This window comes from Myripristis murdjan, chromosome 23 (genome assembly GCF_902150065.1).
Source record: "Myripristis murdjan chromosome 23, fMyrMur1.1, whole genome shotgun sequence".
NCBI lineage: Eukaryota > Metazoa > Chordata > Actinopteri > Holocentriformes > Holocentridae > Myripristis > Myripristis murdjan.
In genome coordinates this window covers 16,781,810-16,790,367 of record NC_044002.1, presented here as the reverse complement: position 1 = coordinate 16,790,367, position 8,558 = coordinate 16,781,810, and positions in this window count along the sequence as shown.

Sequence of the window (8,558 nt, the reverse complement as noted above, 5' to 3'; positions counted from 1 at the left end):
AATTAGAGGCAGTGTTTTGACGCTACACCACAAGTTAGGCTTACAAATAAGATCAAACATTGTCAGAGGTGGAAGAAACTGATTACATTTACTCACTTTACTGTAATTGAGTAGCTTTGTAGTGCACTATTTTTTTTTAAGTCTGTAATTTTAAAGTATTGTACTTGTACTTCATTTTAAGTCGTATCCATTACAGAGAATAAAATGATCAATGACAGATTGTAGAACATTTCACAATAAAAGCTCGGTCAGCGAAGATGAGAGGAGGAACCTGCTTCTGCTTCGTTGGTTCTACTTTTGATCGTTTCCAAATTTCACAATAAAAGCTGCAGAATGAAACACTTCAGACTGTGGATGTAAGTGAGAACCATTTAGACTCAACTGGCAAAAAAATGGCACAAGTGTGGAAAATCAGTGAGCTCAGCAGTTTTGTGCAATGCCCCTTTAAAACAATCTAGTTTGAACCGTATACTTGCATTATTTTATAATGGCACGGAAAAGATCAGACTAAATGCAGCTACTGTTTTGAACAAGTAACTCAGCAACTTTTACCCCAAGTACTTTTTAAATGAACTACTTTTTTTTTTACTTTTACTTCAGTAGATATTTACAGCAGTACTTTGACTTGTACTGAAGTAAAACATCAGCAAAGTAACAGTACTTCCACTTGAGTAGCAGTTTACAGTAATCTCTCCACCAATGGACATATTTAAAGGAGCTACAAGTAGTTTCAGGTCAGGCAGCAGCCATTGGAAGCAAGGCAAACCTATTTTATGATACATATAGGCTACAAATTGTGATGCTCTGCTATTACCAGCAACAAATGGGATGAGAGCAAAGAAGAAAGCGGGAGCAGCGTTTGACTACCAGTTTGGCGAAGAGGAGGTACACACAGCACATGTTGCTTAAAAGCCTACGGTTACTTTCATGTATGTGGTTAGCGCACTATAATGTTATTCCAAGCTGGCTAAACAAGTCCAGGCATTCAAGGGCTTGAAATGTGTGTGTGTGTGTGTGTGTGTGTGTGTGTGTGTGTGTGTGTGTGTGTGTGTGTGTGTGTGTGTGTTGGCCTGGCTAACACTAGCCATGATACTGGACTCTTGGGTACTTTTTGTTCGGTTGTTGTCTTTCACTGACACAACCTTACATGCGTGTGTGTGGGGATGCAGATCTTTAAAAAAAAAAAAAAAAAAAAAAAAGGAAAGCAGGTGTTTGAGAGCGCAAAAAAATCTCAGCAACCATCACAAAGACGGTGGATTGATGGGTATTGATCAACAACACTTGTGATCCCCTGCTGCCTCTGTTATGGTCATTTGCAGAGTTGAACTAGTAAATTAGTGCATATTGTACCTTTAACCACAGGGGGTGACAAAACAGAACTGAAGAGCAAAATACAGCTGTGTCCTAAACAGCTGCAAGTGAGGAATCTGCACGTTAGAGCGCTCTGCCTTTCTCATCTCTGTGGTATAAAGCATCCCAGACCAGCGAGGTTCTCAGCAACACTTTCACAGGACACGTGGCAGCCTGACAGGCGCTGAACCTGTGACCTTTCTTGGACAGTCTCGCTCTAAACACTTGGCCTGCCTGCTGCTGTAATTAACATTTACAAATGTTTTTAGTCTGCATGCTGGCCTTCCCTTTTTTTTTTTTTTTTTTTTTTTGTGAAGTTGAGTGAAAATCCTGGTAACAAAACCCACTTCATCAAGCAGCGGTTTGTGTTTGTGTGTCTGCACACGCACGGCATGCATTCACACGTGTGAGCATGTGTGCGTGTGTGTGTGTGTGTGCGTACACACGCTGTGGTCAGAGGGGTACCGTGCTCTTTTCTCTCGACTTTGTGGTGGTTTTCTTCTGCTAGTAAAGCTCAGCTGCGGAACACATGGTCCGGCTGCGGCGGGGGTGACTGTGAGGACACTGACAGGGTTACCCAGTGCACGAGGAAACCCAGGAGCAGGCAGAAAGCAAAACGTCCCTGAAACACTGACAACTCGCCGTTAGGATCGTAATCTCTTCCATTCAGAAATGCTTTTCATCTTGAGAGCAGCCTGTGATTATGGGATTTTTGTTTGTTTGGGTTTTTTTTTAATAACCATCCAGAGAATTATTTTAATTCTATACTCAGTTTTACAGTTCCGTCTACTCAGAGAGGATAAGTTCTGTCTGGTGCATTTCAGCCTCTTGCTAATGCCTGCATAAGCTTAATTCCTGCAAATATTTCTGTCATGCACATGTATATGTACATACTCTGTACACAAACAGTACCGATATTGTTGCTGTAATTCATGCAGAATCTGACGGACAAATTTTTAGCCTGATAAGCAAAGTGTTTAATGACTTAGTGTGAGGGATTAGCACAAGTCTCCCGTGTCCATTGTGGTCTAAGCTGAACGTTGCTTTCAAAAAAGATAGTTTACAAATATTTTCCACATTTTGTCAGCTCAGGATGCCTTGTCCCTCTTTTCCATGGCGTCCTTTTCCTTTCGTTCCCCTCACATTCCCTCATCTTCCTCCTCATCATCATTCATGAGCGGTTATAAGCTCAGGGCTACTGTTTCCCAAAGCTGTCTTTACCCAAGAATCATCTTTGCTCCACAGTAACTAAGTGGGACAGAGATAATCACAGTGCTGAGGTGATTCCACAGAAACTGCATTCAAAACTAGAAGCCAGATGTGCCACCATGTGCTTTTGTTCAGCCGTCAGCGGCCCGTACCGCCTCTGATGTCGGGCCCTCTTTAAACCCATTGCCCTCTCTGATGCGGTTGGGCCCTTCTTCCTTTTACCCAGCTGGACGCCGAACCGCCGGCTATTAAGCCAGACAAATTGGAAGACCTGCAGTGCAGACCCTGGACTGGAATCCATATACAGAACCTCTCAGAAATGCTGTTCGGGAATTGGTTTTGCTTCTCAGAGCTCTGCGAATTGAGGCGGTTGCAAGGAGCCTGGTTGAATGATCTGACACCAGCACTCCTGCTCCAAGAAATTTTATAAAACGCAGACTGGCGGGAAGTTAAGGCATTAGATGGAGGACAGAGGAGCAGCTGCGGCCTGCACGAGTAGCTGTAGCGGCCTGCCTGAGGTTAAGAAAGGGAAATTGGGAAATTGTGTTGTGTGAGAGAGAGATATAATACACTGACTTGCAGTCTGTGTGACCCCTGAAACAGAGATGAACCCAGACGCTGGACTGCAGCACACAGGCTCTTTTAATGGTTTGTTTTCATATCTGGTGTTGTATCTGAGGCTGCAAACACATATACACTTTCTATACACTTTCATAGGATACATATGGGAATAGAGGTACCTGCTATGTGTCTGCACAAGTGCTCCATCATGACTCCTTATCTCCACAAGGGCCATCTTCTCATCATCACCGGGCTATATAGTCTAGATTGTAAGATGTGTGGTGGTTGGAAAAGCAAGAACCCATCATCAGAAGGTCACAAGTTCATTCCTATTAAGAGTCAGATTTTCCAGACAGTCATGTAATCAAGTGTTTTTGAGCAAGGCACTGATTCCTGGCTGCTTATTCACTGGAAGTCACTCTGGACAGCAGCATCCAACAAATGCTTAAAAACTTAAAAATGTTAATATGTGATAGTGGGAATAAGCGCTTGATTGAATTACTTTCCAAGTTATTTTAGTTCATCTGTAACCCAAAATCACATCACTTTGTCTTTTAAATAGTGTGATAATGGAAAAAACGTTCTGCAACAGTTTAAATCCCTCTAAAGAATGGATGTGAGATGCTTAAAACATCTATTTTTTGAATGAGTTCCCCCACAGAAACCAAATTGTACATAATTCCCAGAACATTTCCCATTGTAAAACTGTATTATTTCATTTGGAGCAAGGAGTCTTTCATCAAAAAGCCATTTGGTGTAGATATTATACATTAGCGGCACCAAAGAAACAAGGAGCACACACCAACAGCTCAGCAGTATCTTCCAAGCAAGCATGAAAAAATCAGGTTTTAATTATAGTTATTTGCAGTATCAGGTATGTTGCTGCTGCTGCTGTGCTGTGGCTCCCATCTCTTTTCTGCCTATTGTGTAAAAGGAAAATGAGCGCTATTTTTCTGCACTGAAATCAAGCCACACTGCAGCGTGTGCAATTACAGACCATGTTTAGGATTGATGAGAATTCCCGTCTATGGGATATTCAATAGGATTTTGATGAGAGTTGGAAACTACATGCGATCCTATAAGCAGGCAAACATAATGTGAATTTGAATTATTTACGTCATGAGTCATGATACTGTTCTCGCAAAACAACAGCCAAGGTGGGCCCGAAGCAGTGGAGAAATAATAGATTAGCAAAACATTCAATAACACGGGCCTTTTCCTTTAATATGTAAAAATTATATTCCACATGGGACTGTTTTGTTCAATACAAATGTTGCACCAATCCAAACATTTTCAATTATTCATTATGCCATGTGGCCCCATTGGTTCGATGCATTAGAAATAAAAAGTTGCAGAGAAAATAGTCGTCTGATGTGCTTGTGGTCTTGCCTGAAACCTTGTGAGTCAGCGGTGCGTATGAGTGTGGCAATGGCCAGGTTGATTTCTCTTTTTCAGGAAGTTTTTTGCCTTTTCATTTATTTTTCCTCAAGAAAAAACAAGTTACCGTAAATGATAAATGTTTTTGGAAATATGAATCACTGCAACTCAATCTTGCAAGACACAGTACAGATAATTTTTAACTTTGTTTTGTCTTTCTTTCTTTCTTTCTTTCTTTCTTTCTTTCTTTCTTTTGGTTTTTGTAATAAAGCCCGGATTTTCACTCTCATAAACACAAATAAGTTTGCATCCACACATATTCCTTTCAAAATGCAGCTTTAACTGCATATAACATTGTATTGTTACGTTAATATCTATGGCATCGGCTAATTATTTGCAATGTGGACATGTTTGAGCAAATTTGTCTCCACATCTCAGGGGACTGACTTGCACCTACTCATTCACATCAACTCATTGTAATATCCAATTATGGTAGTAAGCTTTAAATATACTGTGTCCTTTACTGAAGTGGCGCAACATTGGTGCTTTCTCCATTAAAACTTAATAATGAAACCATTTTAGATGAGAATCTTGCACCAAACACATGCATGTGCACTCTGGCCTGTGAATTTCACAAATACAGCCAATAGAGAAACATCTGTCTGGCGGTCAAAAAACTACCACTGGTGTTACTAGTGCTACTGCGAAACATGCCGCCGCCTACTCTACCTGCATGTGATGTCACATCCTGACAACATAAAAGCTGCAGCCTGGATTCAGTATTTGGCAGTTGTTGTGCAGAGAGACAGCAGCACCGGGGAAGACGGAGTGCCAGAGCAACTTTCACCGTTGCTAAAATTAATTTCACTGTGTGGCAATAACACGGCGTTCAGCCTGATGGCTCTGCATGCACTCGACGTGTGCACCTCGGCCTGCTGAGCCACTGGGACGCCGTGATGAGGCTGGGCTAGGGCTGCAATCTGGAAGACTTGTACAGTCCACGGTACAGTCTACCGTCCTTGTGTACACTTTTTGTACAGCCTCCCACTGACTCCATAGCATCTCAGGTAGACTAAATGAGACAGTGTGCTGCAGACCTGAGTCAGAGGCATATTTCTCAGGGGGGCCAGAGGAGGAGGAGGAGGAGGAGGAGGAGGAGGAGGAGGGAGTGGCGTGACGCTGGCTGGCACACTCTCTATTGTACATCCACACAGAGATTCTGCAGACAGGCAGGATGGATTGATGCTACCCCACCTCTCTTTGATGTGAACGCCAGCACCCATATGTGTGTGTCTGTCTGTGCATGAGTGTTTATGTGTGTGTATGGGTGCGTGCAAGAATATGAGGAATTTTTTTTCAAGCCCAGGCCTGTGTATGTGTGTTTGTGCGTGCGTCTCTGTGTGCATGTGTGTGTGTGTGTCTGTGTGTGTAGCTCCACAGTGTGACTGTATCGTCTGGCCTCTGATCTCTCACACCCATCAGGAATGAGAGGAGACAGAGAGGGTGACTTTGATCTCCCGGTTTTTCTTTTCTTTCTTTCTTTTTCTTTTTTTTTTTTTTTTTAAAGAGAGATGCTGCAGTCCTCCTTCCTAAAATATTTTATTTGTTTTTCAGAAACTATACTGAGGAAAGACTTGGAAGTCAACAGAGAAAGATTGCTCTTAAATAAATCTTTACTTTGTCGTGCACTGTTAGCCCTTTATATTACACTTGTTTGAATAAGACATTTGCATTTTAGGCACTTGGCTGACATTTGTATTCTGAGTGATGAATTCATATTCTTGCTAAAGTGCAGTGCCGCAGGTCACATAGATGTTGAAGAACACACATAAGACCTTGTCCACACTATGCTGGGTAAATCTGACAGCTCATCTTTGTTTGACCATTCGTCTACACTGACACAGCGTTCTCACCACCAAAAATGGATATTTTTGAAAATGATCTCCAAAGTGGATACATCTGAAGACACTGCTCAAGGGAAAATGGAAAATTTTGAAAACATTTCTGTATGATTGTCAGGTGATCTCACTCAGGCAGTAGCCCAACATACAAAATGACTTGCACTTGTAAAAGCAGCTCTGCTTTATTGTCTGTCCAAGACGTCTGGCTTGCTTTTGTTTGATTTGTTTCTTGATTTTGACGTCTTCCTGGCACTTCATGCAGTCATGGCGGGATCCAAAAATTGGTCACGGGGTTATTGCTGGTGGTTCCCCACATGACAAGTGTGTTTTCATGAACCGTGGTTCCCCCAAACAACAGACCCACTTTCTCCTTTGTATTCTTGGGCTGATTAAGTGTGTGAACTCCTGCTCCCAATTAGGAGTTGAAACCTAAAATGTATGGCCTGTTTCCAGTGTGATCGCACATGAACAACTTATTTCCCATGTTTTCATGAAACTAAATGAGGCAAAACGTGCTCAGTTTGGATTTGAAAAGTGTTAGCAGCCTTGGTCTAGGTGAGAGTGTGGCCTACTTCATACTGGGGTTGTAAAACTGGATTTTTTTTTTATTTTTTTTTTTTTTGCAGTGAACAGGCGGCAGTTTTTATTGTTAACCTATTTTAACACCTGCAGTAACTTAATACACGAGCTGACTCACATCAAAGGCACCTTTCTCTCACTGCGATGAACACAACCTCAAAGAATGAGGTATTTTCTTGATATTTCCCCTTAAACCAGTTGTAAAACCCTTGTGGAAACAAGAACCTGTGCTCGCCTCTCCTTGTAGCCGTGGGTTACCATGGCACTCGGGCCGTGTTGACATTGGAGGGTGTAAACAAACATGGAGGAGAGGGAACAAGGTGGCTGTGTGCAGGGGATACAGGACAGACAGCGCAGGACTGGCGGGGCGGCCGGGGGGCTGGGGGGTCGCGGTGAGGGAGACCTTCATGTAACCGGAAGGTCACAGGTTTGATTTTATGTGTTGCTCAAGCATGTTGTACGTGCAAAATGGCTTTTTAGGGAAATGTAAAAAAAAAAAATCACTGGCTGAAGTAGAAGCGGACGAGGCTGGCTGAGGGAATGAGGGCTCACCAAAAAGTAACAGACAACATTTTATCACCAAACTGCTGCAGGAATACATTATGTTGCATTAAATAACTGCACATCTGAGCATGTAATCAGATATATAAGATTTTCACATCATTTACACAATGTACACAATGTACTCTCTGGTTTATTTGTCTAATTTCTTTTCTTGTGGGTCGATATTCAACTACTGAAGATAATACACAGTTAAACAATAAATTTAGAGGAGCAATATCTCATTGAAAAAAAATACAGAACCTAGGGAAAGTAGTAAGAGAGTCACACTGTGGAGGTTTACTGTAGAGGAGAATAGGACAGTGGGATCATTTGAGATGAAGAGTATGTTTAATTGCTTAAACAGTGTCTATTTGCATGTCTTGAACAGCTGATGACCAATACACAGGGACTTATGCTCCCACAGTTTTAGACACACCATTATTAGTAGTATTAGTGTTATTAGTATTAGTATTATTATAGTATTAGTAGTATTATTGTCTGCTTTGGTTTACTTCAGTTTCTTTGTCCAGCACCTGTGACTGAAGAATGGGATGTGCATGTTTTTTGGTATTTTTCTCCAGTATCGATCAGCAAAAGTGACCCCGGTGACCTTGTGGTTCCCAGCTCCGGACAGAGCAGTCGCTGGCATCGTATCTGAAAGCGGTGCCCGTTTCCTTCCCGCTTGGTCTCTGGCATCAAGAGATGGAAAAAATCCACAAATTATTGACTTATCTAACAGAGAAGAAGTCTGGTAGAAGTTTTCAAAGCAATTGATATTAAATATGCAGTACTCAAGTGCTCTATATAATATCCTGTGTATATGACATCTATATTATTGAACAGATTTGAATATGATATCAATATAATATGAAATATAATGTGTGCTAGATAAGTATGCTTGGGTATATTGCTGTTAATAAAAGAAAGTTCCCTAAAAAAGAGACAATAAAGTTAAGATATGTAAAATAATACAGTACCATAGTACATAATGTTATAGTTAAATGAATGTTACATTTTAAAATACTTAAATAATCATGA